The 10876-nt window shown below is 35.2% G+C and overlaps 1 long non-coding RNA gene across 6 annotated transcripts in view; it reads left to right on the top strand.

The window, feature by feature from the left end:
* The first annotated feature begins 1656 nt into the window (after positions 1-1656).
* Positions 1657-10876, top strand: part of LOC123334984 — a 389678-nt gene continuing 380458 nt past the window's right edge. Inside the window, exon 1 of one of the 6 annotated variants that reach the window (XR_006553166.2) lies at positions 1657-1922. This is a non-coding gene — a long non-coding RNA (uncharacterized LOC123334984). The remainder of the gene's footprint in view (positions 1923-10876) is intronic. The other 5 variants (XR_006553165.2, XR_006553167.2, XR_006553169.2 and 2 more) reach the window with 5 other exon arrangements.

Here is a 10876-nt window from a genome sequence, read left to right as displayed (position 1 = left end):
TATGTCTGTTGTGAATGCACAATTGCTAAGCTGTGTCCAACTCTTTGCGACCCCATGGGCCATAGCCAGCCAGGCTCCTCTGGCCATGGGATTCTCCAGGCAAGAATATTGGAGTGGGTTGCCATGCCCTCCTCCAGGGGATCTTCCAGACCCAGGAATCAAACCCTCATCTCCTGCATTTCCTGCATTACAGGAGGATTCTTTACCACTGAGCCACCTGGGAAGTCCTCCAAAATGTCAGTTATTAATATGCTAATAATATGCTACAATCTCTAGGAGCTGCTGCTGCTGCTGCTGCTAAGTTGCTTCAGTAGTGTCCGACTCTGTGAGACCCCAGAGACGGCAGCCCACCAGGCTCCTCTGTCCCTGGGATTCTCCAGACAAGAATACCGGAGTGGGTTGCCATTTCCTTCTCCAGTGCATGAAAGTGAAAAGTGAAAGTGAAGTCACTCAGTCGTGCCCGACTCTTAGCGACCCCAAGGACTGCAGCCTACCAGGCTCCTCCGTCCATGGGATTTTCCAGGCAAGATTACAATCTCTAGGAGCAGAGGTCCCTAACCCTGGCTGCAGACTGGTACCTGTTCATGACCTGTTAGGAACTGGGCAGCACAGCAGGAGGTGAGCCGTGTCTGAGCAAACAAAGCTTCATCTGCTATTCCTCATTTCTCTCATTACTTTCTAAACCATCCTAAACTAACCCCGCCCTCGGCCATGGAAAAATTGTCTTCCACGAAACCTGTCCCTGATTCCAGAAAGATTGGAGACCCCTGTCTAAGACGACAGTTCCATTTGTGTGTGTGTGTGTTTGTGTGCACTCAGTCGTGTCTGACTCTGCGACCCCATGGACTGTAGCCTGCCAGGCTCCTCTGTCCACAGAATTTTCTAGGCAAGAATAATGAAGCAGGTTACCATTTCCTCCTCCAGGGAATCATCCTGACCTAGGGATCAACCCATGTCTCTTGTGTCTCCTGTATTGGCAGGCAGATACTTTACCACCGTGTCACCTGGGAAGCCCCACTTCCATTTGTAGCCTAGCCCCAAATGGTTTGATTATTGGTCATTATTTGGAGAGGGAGCTTGAACAGCTGTTAACACCCTTTGCCTCTGAAGAAGACTCCTCTGTCTCTGCTGTGGGAGTCTAATCTATTGAAGTCTCCCTCAAGCATTCTGTAGACCCTGAATGTTGAATTGCCACCTGTTGGCTATGACTTAGATATTTAAATTTCTTAGTGTGTTATAGTTTGTGTGTATGTATTCATAGTTTGTATTAACAAAGCAATTCTTTGTTTAACAGAAAAAAAAAAGGTCCCTATTAACATCTCATGGAATACTAGTGCTACAAATATAGTGTTAGAAACGTGGTCCGAGATCATTGGTTCTCAGTGTGTAGCCTTGTGATGAGCAGTATCAGCTTCACCTGGGAATTGGTCAGCAATGCAAACTCCCAGCCCCATCCCAGGTCCATTGAATCACAAAGGTAGGGTCTATAATCAGTGTTCTAACAAGCTCCCCAGGTGATTCTGATAAACATTGCAGTTTGGCAACCAATATTTACATGTTTGTAAGACTGAGCACAATAATAAATGCAGATATTTTTTAACTGGACTCACATTAGAAAAAAACTTATAATGAAATTTTAAAGGTAGTGTTTTGGGCTGAACTGTGTCTCACCAAATTTCAAATGTTGGAAAACCCGTCACAGTATAAGGCCTTTAAAGAGATAATTGGGGTAAAATGAGATCATATGGGTGATCCCGACCCCATGTGACCGGTACCTTTATAAGTAGTGGCAATTAGGGCACACAGAGAAAACGGCGTGAGCAGGTAGAGGGAGGCGGCCATTTGCAAGCCAAGGGGATGAAGGCCTCGGAAGATGCCAGACCTGCAGATTCCTGAATTTTGGACTCCTTGCTTCTAAAACTGTGAGTCAATGAATTTCTGTTGTTTAAGCCATCCAGTCTGTGTATTTGTTTTGGCAGGCCTATCAAATTCGTACACATATAAATTTAAATCACTAAACTCTTGGATTTAGAGTCAAATCTGTTCAAGGGGATTTTCAGCTATTATAAAGCACCATGCTTACTTTGGATTTCATCTTCATGAAAGCTCACAAATGTAATATTTTGGAAGAAATGATACAAAGCATTCTTGCAGTTGCTTAATTATATCTTGAGTTGAATAACCCAAAAGACGTGCAAGAAAGTTTTGAGCAGAGGTAATAACTCTTGTTAATGTAATTAGCCTCTTCTTTCTTTCTATTTTGTCTAATTTTAAAGTAAAAGCGTGTTTCCTACCACCTCACCCTTTTGGGGTAAAATTTTTTTGTTTTTCCACATAGCAATGGTAGCATTTAGTATTTTGTCTAGAAAAGAAAGACTTCATTGGAAAACACCTAAATTGTCTTGTATAAACTGCATTACTTTTGTCATTTATTAGTACAAAGTACATTAAAATAGAAAGAGTAATATATTTTCCTGGTTTTAAAAAATATTTATCCCTCACCTCATTAATAGATTTAATACCATTATTGATTTAAGTGATGTCTGTGTATTGAGTGTTTAAGCCTTAGGTGGATAGAGTTTATTCTTTCTATATATCTGCTTGTTATGAGTCCTATGCTGACATATATTTCATAATGGTTCCTGTTGATTGATCTAATTATATGCACATAGTTTTATTGGAGCTTTGTGAATCTGGAGATACCCATGTTTGCTTAATGTTCTACAAGCACAATTCAAAACCCTTTAGGCTTACCAGGATTGTTTCCATAATCCTTAATTGAGAATAGTAAGCCTTGAGAATTTTGAGATACCCTGCCTAAATCAAGCTTTTGGGCCAGAAAATTTTCTCATTAGATTTTTCTTTTAGAGAATCTTCTAAAAATAGGTTGTGTATTTTTACAAAAAAAAAAAAAAACAAATGCCTTTTTAGAATGAAATGAAACATTTATTCCTGTGAGTGCATGTAAATGTCCTTGCTTTATGGTCTTTGATTTTCAAATTTAAAGAATGACTCTTTTGCAAAAGAACATACAGAATTACATCCTAGTAAGCAGTGAATAGCAGAGAAACAGTAATATTTCAAAGCAAAGTTAAATAACTCTTAAATTACTATATTTTATGCATAAAGATAAATATAGCAGAACTATATTAATTTTCATAACTTCAGGTTAATTTTATTGAACACTGTGAATGGCAGATATGAATCTGTGAATTGTAGGGTATTTTTTATTGGTTTACATAATACATTAAGAGTATCATCGCAATGCTTGAAACATGCAATTGTGTTTATGATTTGTGAGCTTTCTTTTCTCTCTGCAGTTTTAGCTATTTTTACATGTTTTTTCCTTTGTAGTGCTTGAAGAATAGTTCTGACAAATAAGATTACTCTGTTTTCTATCCACTCCAGCGTTTTGGGGTTTCCAGTGTCATTTTTTAACAAAGCTTTAGTTCACCAAAAGCCCAAGACAAACCTAAAGTTTTGAAATGTAATTCCATAGATATATTAAATTTTTCCTGACTGAATCATTTTATTTAATAACCAAAATCTTGTGAAGCATAAACTAGCAAAACAGTAATGCTGATTGAGGTTTCTCTCATAAATCTTACCTGCCACCCCCATCAGATATACACATGTTTAGCTGCAGTAAGACTGTATTGGAGCTGAATAATGGCAGCAGGGGTGGGGGGTCAGGGCTGCTTAAAAAAGGAAAAGAATAACAAATGAATGACTTGTTAAATAGTGGAGAGCTTTGTGAACCATTAATTAACATTCTTGGAGCAGCTAAAGTAGTTTGCCTTCTTGGTACTTCTTAACCTTGATTGGAGAAGAATTGTCTAATACACTTTGGCAACCAAAATGATAACACTCAGTTCCTACAGGAAGCTAGCTGGGTTTGGTTCATCTGAAGTTTTCTTTCTATGGATGTTGATAATTGCAGTGTAATTTTAAGAAGTTCTTTCAAAAGGAAAGACAATGATCAATACAAGTTAAAAGATCTTTATGATTCAGAAAGGATAAAAAAAAAAAACAAAACAAAACAAACAAACATAACCTGAGAATATTTAAGTGGGACTCCAGTGTTAAAATGCACCCATGTTTATCTATGAACATCTCTTGTCAGGAAAACACCTATGATCAACTCATATCTGTCTATTTGCAATACTTTGAGACATTTATTGTTAGGCACTATATGAAATACTTTATCTTCTTAAGAGACTCAGGAAGGTGACAACTATCTTTTATATTCATTTTACAGATGTAAAAACTGAGGCTTAAAGAGGTTTACGAGTTTGCTCTTGGCCAAGGGTTGGGGCAGGAGTCAGTTCTAGGCCTTTTGAATGCATACTTTAAGCAGCATTGCCTGATGGTGAAATAATTTTTGAAGGCTTGAACATTAAACTGGGGCACTTTTCTTAACAAAAACCACACTGAATCACAGATACTAAGAAATTGGTACTCTCTAGTTTGCCTGGAGAATCCCAGGGATGGGGCAGCCTGGTGGGCTGCTGTCTATGGGGTCGCACAGAGTTGGGCACGACTGAAGCGACTTAGCAGCAGTTTCAAATGGAAAACACAAAAGATCTGTCTGTATGTGAATTTTCATATCTGCCTTGTCTTCTAGTTCACTCTTGATCCCTTAGAGTGTATTAACATACTACAGTTGAAATTTAAAAATTTAGATTTTTAAAATATGCCTCCCAGTATGTATCCTCCTGGTTAAAACACACATTTTCCTCTTTTTTTTTTTGGTATCTCTCCCATTCAAAACCTTTTTATCTGGACAATGCTTTTAAATTTCTTTGTTTATAATTCAGTTTTCTTTTTCTTTTTTCCAGGTATTTTCAAGTAGACCAAGTATGATCTTTAAAACTGTTAGTGATGTTTAGTTGAAAATTTAGGCTACGATTCAGGTTTTTGGCCTAAATGTAATGATAGACATAAAAAGAGATGGGGTAAAAAACTTGAAATAGTCGAAATATAGCTCTGTTTTAAATCAGAATTAGCAGCAGTTGTCTTGAAAACATTGTAAGTTAACAATATGAAAATGTAGTATGCAGCTGTAGTTAGTGAGTTTGCTTTCTTATGTGCATAATATGAGCTTGTAATGGAAGTAATGTCATATAGTATTTAACTCTGACATTTAGTGTTTGCCCTAGTAGATGGTCTTCCTTTTACTTAAGTGCCATTACTTTTATGTAGTCCATTTTCATTGCATTTAGTCCCATTTTAGTAATAATGCTTGCATGATTTACCAGGCAAATGCAATCTTTGCCCTGAATGGCACAGTGCAAGAAAAAATGGAAGCTGTTAAGAGGCTGAATGGCAAAAAAGTATTATTGACCTATGCTGGCAGCCATGTGTTTCAATTATTTTCAAGAATCCATTTGTCAAATAAGTGAAGCGATGTGGGACGTCAAGTTCAAGCTGGGGTTAGTGCCTTTCTACATCTGATATGATGTATCTTCTGTAGCCATTTAATTGAATTACCCAATTTATTTTTCAAGCAACAATGCTCTACCAAGAGCCATGACATTAAACAATTAAATATGAGTTTAAAAGTCTGCATTTTGTGTAGTTCATCATTCCTTTGCAGCAGAAAGTGAACCCGAGGGCCTGAGAATTTCTGATTTTGGTGTAGTAAAAGCTTAGCTTCTGGGGAACAACCATAACTGTCCCAGGTGGAAACATTTTAAAAGTAATACTTCATAATTCTTCTCTGAACCCACCGATGACATAAACACTGAGAATTTAACTGAGATGACTCAATCATTCCTTGAGAAACAACATCCTATGTGGATGAGTAAACTCTAGGCTGTGATCCTCTTACCTAATTAGTGCTCTTGATTTAGGTTTAAGAATGCTTTTCTATTTGAACTGCCTCCATTTTGTGAATATCAAACCTAATGCATAAAACAATCAGGCTTTTAAAGAATTGTAAAGCGTAAATGCTGCTAAAAATACCTGTGTTTTCAAGTCACTAAAATATTTTGAGCCGTTATCACTTATAAAGTTGTTGAAACTTTTAATGAAAACCAAGTTAAGTGACCATAACTCTTCCATTCATGTGTTTGAGGGGGTACGGTGGGGGAGAATTCAAAGCAGATGCATGCTGGCTTTAGTTAAGATAACTACTGTGGAAAAGAAATTATTTTTTTACAGGGGTATTCTATAACAACTATTAAAACACTTTATTTCAGGTTTTCTTTTGTTGCTAACTTTGACATAGAGATGTGTTTTTGATCTGAGGAGAATAATTACTGAAATGCAGAGAACAGAAGCGATTTATATTTTTTCAATTAACATTCAACAATTAAATTTTAATATGGTCAGGGAATTGTTCAGATTCTTTTGTATAGGGATACTGCACCTTTAATTATCTGCCCTCTGGTGCCAAGCCTTTTCTTTGAGTGCTTCCATAAAAGCTTATTGCAGCTAGTTATTGAGCAAATTAGTACTTGAGTTTTGGTGAAAAATGTCTTTATTAGTCCTAAAACTGGAGTCACTGTGCATTCCCAGAAGGCGTGATTTTGTTTGATGAATAAATCTAGTAATTATCCTGCTGTTAGGGCTGTACCGCAAATGTCATAAGCAGATAAACAGAGGGAGGAAGCCTTCCGTAAATTCTCTAATTATCTATGTTGGACTACTTATCGCCTGCAGATGATTTATGAGCATATTGATATATCCTTAAGTATGTTCATTTGAGTTCACAGATGCAAATAATTAAGGCACTAGTCATTTACAAAGGAGGCTTCAGGTCAGGGTCATTTCATTATAAAATTTCAGCCTGGCTTGTACTATAAAACAAGATATAGATATAATCTCCTTGACCAGAATATTCCCTAAGAGACATTTAATTTTCTTTCCTTGTATCCCTATCTGGAGATGTTATTTTCACCCATTATTTTCATTAAATAAGACTTTTCCAACTTTCCTGTGTCACCTATTTTTATTTCATTTTAAGAAATAATAGCTGTCCTGTATTTAACATTTCTAAATTTCTTAGCAAAAGATCAGTAGGAAAAACTAGAAATACTTTCAAATAAAATGCCATGTTAGAATTCATAAAACATGTTTTTCAAATACAGGTGTTTTTTCTTTGACAATTTCACTTCAGGTAACTGGTTTCCTTTAGCTGTATAAAATCTATAAAGACTATTTTGTACTCATGCTTATTTTCTAATAGACTAAGAAATCAAATGTTTAAGTCCCTCAAATTTATTTTAATAATTAAAGCTAATATACCTATAAATATCGGGAAAAAATTACTGAAAAGTTGAATGTGAATAGTTAATAAAAGTACTTGATACTAGGCCTCCAACACCTGCATTTACAGTTTAAGATGTTGAATGATTTTAAGATACCTTACATATTTTGGTACTTTTTGAGCTCTGTTTTGAAGAAAATATACCAGTTAAAGGAGAGTGTAGACATTACAGTGTATTTGAAAAATTGTATCAAAACAAAATGTGTTTGCTTAATGCAAGCAAAAACAAATTGTTTGGTATTTCTAGAAGTCAAAGAACTAAATAGAATCACATGGGTTTAGTAATCATTGACTTGATTGTTTGATTTGTGAGTAACGAACAAATGTGTTTCTGGCCAAATCCTTATTAAACTGAAGTTTAGATACATAATTCTTGAAGGCTACTGATGGTGTTCTCAAAGGATTTATTTCAGTTTCAGGTCATTGTATTTCCCAACTGACAAGAGCAAATTAATTGGAAATTTACGTAAACTTAAAAAAAATGAGGGTTGCCCCAAGAGTCTCAAATTAAGAGGGACAGTTGTTCAAACCCACTACAATCAATTCAGTCTACACAGAGCCCTTTGTAAAACTGATCTGAAGTTTGATATTGGAGGCAGATTCTTAGAGTTGCTACCAGTTGAAAATAAAGATTATCTTAGAATTTGGTAAATAAAGGGACATTTCTGTTTAATATTCTGTTAGTAAGGTGATATTCATGAATCTACCATAAGAAAGCAATTTCATATGTGCCATTTCTTGCTTTTTTTCCCCTTCCAAAACACATTCACAGACCTCCATCTCCTCCTCTCCCCTGTCTACACAGTCATGTGTAACAGTGATCACATTCACTTGCTTGGGGTTCCACAACTCGGACCTGATATTCCACTATTTTTTCTCTTCCATGGTGGACTAAAATGGTTAAGGGATTGTAAAGCCTACTAACAAGAAAAATCCAGTCAGCTTTTATTTCAGCTTGTCTATAAAGATGCCTTGAATTCCAACCCACTTCTAGAAATGAGCTTATCATAGGTGCATAGCTGAAGAAATGCATCTTATCATATAAATAGCTTATCAGTAGTAAGTCATGAAAACTAAGTCTTAGAATTAGAGCTTACCCCCAAACCACTTTTCACATTCTAGCAGTCATATGCAAAAATTGACATTTTACAAGTATTACATCTTTGAAAAGTCCTTGGAAAGTTGTTTTTGTAGGTTTTCCCTAACTGAGGTGAATATGCAATTGAGGCTAGCTTCATCTTATCAGGAAAACAATATAGATGTAATTCATATTTTTGTAAATGGAATACAGATAAGTTAAATCTTAAAAGTTAGTACTTGAAGAGGTAAACTTTTCCTGAAATGTTTCAGCATGTATGAAATTATGCATCTAGGAAAAAAAATCCTTAAAAGCAAATTACATAATTCATGTTCTCAATGAGTTTTGTGATTCATCCAAGGTCATGTAGCTAGAACAAAATAAGAAGGTAAGTCTTACAACTCCCAGTCCCTTTGCCCTTACAGCATTATGTTTAACTACTCCTGCTCTTCAGTTCTCTATGAGTATACTTTCTACTCAATTCATCATTCTCTTGACATATAAGTAAATCTAGAAATGTTAGGTATTTTTATAAAAAGTTCTCACTTTTAGAGCATTTTGGTATCTTTAAAGTTTTTAATTGCTCCCTATAACTAGTAAGAATAGATTTTTTTTTCCTCAATGACAGAAGTTGAATTTTATCTTTTACATTTTCAAATATTAGCATGAAAACCAATCACACAGTTAATAAATATGTGATAAGCAAAATTTTTGAAGGATTTGAACAAACACACATGAACAATTTTGCTTTAATACATGTACTTATTTTTCCATGGCTCCTTTTTTTTTATATCATTGCATTCCATCTCTTGCTTTATATGGTGCTTAAGTTGAATATCTAGTGCATGACCATTAGGATATGGTTAATATCGTCTAGTAAAGAAGGAAAATAAAGCCAGTAATTAATAACTATTTTCTTCTCATTGAAAGTAAATATTGTTATGTTTATATACAAAATATTATACAGGTTGCATGTCTAAATGTGTATGTATATATGTATATGCATTTATATATGTGTACCTATTTATATAGTTACTGATCTAAAAACTCTTTCTGCACTGTAATTATTTCTGAGAAAGTTTGTTTTTCAGAAGATGAAAAACACAGGTAGCAAGCAATTGCAGTACATCTAAAATTATGCTGAAACTGTGATGCCTCAGATAGGATTGGCTCAGACATCCTGGGTCCCTAAAATTACATCATGGGAATCTTGACTCTGATTAGCTGTGCTGCACAATGATTTCACTGTTTGAATCGTAGCCACTGAATTGCTGGATAGCTGGGAGGCAGAGAGGGGTCATGCAGATGTCAAGGAGATTCAAGGCAATTTTTTTGGCTTTCTGATGTTGACTTTGTAGTATTGGGGTCAGAATGTTTTTATTTCTTGACAAATCCCTTGGAGAAGTAGTTTAGTCATTTTAGCTTAAGTCCCCCTCCCCACCAATTCCTGAATATAATAGGTCTTTTTGTGCCTATTTGTTAAATATAATGGAGAAAGAGGACAAATATAAGAAATAACAGTGTCATTGACAGTGCTTACCCTGAAGTTTGCAAATGGTTACATTTTTATCAAATGAGCATACTCATACCCCCCTACTCTGTATTTCTTTCTCACTCTATTTCTCTCCCTCCTCAGCAAATACTGGAACACCTTTTTATTTAATTTTGGTGCCTGAATCTGGGAATGCATAGAGAAGAAAGTGAATAGCAGTCTTTCTATGTGGACGTTCAATCACTGTCAACAGCTTATTTTTATGAGTAGTAAATTTGCTTTCAAAATAAGCACAGTGAAGAAGAAAAAAATGTGATGCTAGAATTTAAAGAGCAGTATATCACTTGACTAGTGTTCATGCATAAAATAGAATCAGATCCTACTGGGTTTGTGATAGGACTGTTAACTGACCCACAAGGATAAAGGTACAAAAGTAGATATTTAATTCCCTTGCTCCCTGCCAAGTGAACATTTTTCAAAAGAGCTAACTAGTAGAATCATTGATTTTCCTTTGCTCTTCTTTGATTCTCACCGACATTTGAGCTTCTTCCTATTATCATGACTTCATTAAATCTCATAGTTTATTACAGAGGAAACATGCCTGGTAAGGAAGTAAACTGAGGTTCAGGAATACCATAGATCATTATTTCCAATTTTTATAGTAATTTTACTTATGTCTTACAAAATTGTCATAGTACTTTGTTAGATATTCTCTAATTATATTGTGTCTTTTTCCTTGCTATTGAGGACTTTTCCTTTTTCTTCTCAAGTTTATAGAACCAAGTTGGAGAAGTTTGTGCATTTGGTTTAAAATCATTGCCTTTGATTTTATATTTGATAATAAAAGCAAAAGCAAAATGCTAGGCAGCTTATCATAACTCAGAATTGTGCTTCTTATTTATATATATGTATATAGTCTGTGGTTGTAATGTTTTAATTTCCTGCCATGTTATTGAAAAATTATATGACTATCTTTACATAATAACATTTTTGTTTGGTTTACAGAGCTGAATCTTAGAACTATTGTAAATTCTTC

The sequence above is a fragment of the Bubalus bubalis genome, chromosome 9 (genome assembly GCF_019923935.1).
Source record: "Bubalus bubalis isolate 160015118507 breed Murrah chromosome 9, NDDB_SH_1, whole genome shotgun sequence".
In the NCBI taxonomy this organism is placed as follows: Eukaryota; Metazoa; Chordata; class Mammalia; order Artiodactyla; family Bovidae; genus Bubalus; species Bubalus bubalis.
The sequence above is the reverse complement of the archived record's forward strand: the minus strand, read 5'-3'. Positions and strand labels throughout refer to the sequence as shown.